The sequence below is a fragment of the Mastomys coucha genome, unplaced genomic scaffold (assembly GCF_008632895.1).
Source record: "Mastomys coucha isolate ucsf_1 unplaced genomic scaffold, UCSF_Mcou_1 pScaffold18, whole genome shotgun sequence".
Lineage (NCBI taxonomy): Eukaryota > Metazoa > Chordata > Mammalia > Rodentia > Muridae > Mastomys > Mastomys coucha.
Window position 1 is genome coordinate 88,676,666 of NW_022196900.1, and position 1,822 is coordinate 88,678,487.

Here is a 1,822-nt window from a genome sequence, read left to right on the forward strand (position 1 = left end):
CAGCCTGGTCTACAGAGTGAGTTCCAGGACAGCCAGGGCTACAACAGAGAAACCCTGTCTCGAAAAACCAAAAAAACAAAACAAAACAAAACAAAACAAAAAATACAAGGGGTGGGAGTCGGGGGAGACTGGAGAGGTGGCTTAATGGTTAAGAGCATTAACTGCTCTTCCAGAGGTCCTGAGTTCAATTCCCAGCAATCATATGGTCGCTCACAATCATCTGTTATGGATCTGATACCCTCTTCTAGTGTCCGAAGACAGCAACAATACACATAAATAAGTAAATCTTAAAAAAACAAAACAAAACATGAGGGAAAAGTGTAAGTATCAGGAAATAGTTTTGAATTCATTTTCACATTTTAAAATCTACTTAACAGCAGTAGTGGCTTGTGAGCCTTTTTTTTTTTTTTTTTTTTTTTTTTTTTTTTTTTTTTTTGGTTTTTCAAGATGTGGTTTCTCTGGCTGTCCTGGAACTCACTCTGTAGACCAGGCTGGCCTAGAACTCAGAAATCCACCTGCCTCTGCCTCCCAAGTGCTGGGATTAAAGACGTGTGTGCCACCACCACCCGGCCACTCTCATCTTTTATATGACACCTAGTCCATTTGGTACCCACTAGACTTGCCCCTATTATTATCGAATGTGTATGATGATGTGTATTTGGGAATGCTCCTGCCACAGGGTGTGGAGCTCTGAGGAAAGCCTTGTGGATGTGGTTCTCTCTTACCTGTGTGATTTCTGGGTTCTAGCTGTCCCCTTAGGCTTGGTGGCAAGCACTTTTACCCACTCAGCCATCTTGTTGGCTCTGCTCTGCCCTCTCCTTTCTGACATAGTTGTCCAGACCTCAGTCTTTCTCCACTAAGAACCAAACTTCATCCGCAGTGTGAACAACCTTCAGAAGAACCTTCTGGAGACATGTTTTTTTTTTTTTAAAGATTTATTTATTGTTATATATAAGTACACTGTTGCTGTCTTCAGACACACCAGAGGAGGGCGTCAGATTTCATTATGGATGGTCGTGAGCCACCATGTGGTTGCTGGGATTTGAACTCGGGACCTTTGGAAGAACAGTTAGTGCTCTTACCCGCTGAGCCATCTCACCAGCCCGTGGTGGAGACATGTTAACCCCAAGGCTGCAGAAACAACTGGAGACCTAATAATTTGGGCCACAGGAATCTGGGAATCAGAGAAACATCCAACAAAAAATCCTGACTCCTGGTTGCTTTTCACGCTTAGTAAAGGGTAATGCGCCGCCAAGTGCCAAGCGGCAAGTGACTCACTGCTGAGGTGCCCTGGGCTGAAACTGGGCAGCTTGCCAAAAACGACAGGCAACACCAGCTGCTCTGGTGACATCAGCCTGACGTTCAGTTAGCCATGGTTCATACTGAGTAAATCCTCACAAGGGATTGCTGTTAAGTCCTTGTTCTCAAACATATACAAAAAAAGTATTTGTTTTGACCTTAAAAAAACAAAAAACAAACAAACAAAAAAACCCGGGCGGTGGTGGCCCAAGCCTTTAATCCCAGCACCTGGGAGGCAGAGCCAGTGGATTTCTGAGTTCGATCTGGTCTACAGAGTGAGTTCCAGGAGAGCCAGGGCTATACAGAGAAACCGTCTCCAAAAACCAAAAGAAAAACTGACCTGCATAATCTTATTTTCTAGACAGGGTGTGGAGTGGCTAGGCAGGTGAGGCACCTAGTGTAGTTAACAGACATAGGGGTCTCCCAATACTCTCACTCTCTCTCTGCAATTGAGACAGAGAGAGAGAGAGACAGAGAAAGAGAGAGAGAGAGAGAGAGAGAGAGAGAGAGAGAGAGAGAGAGA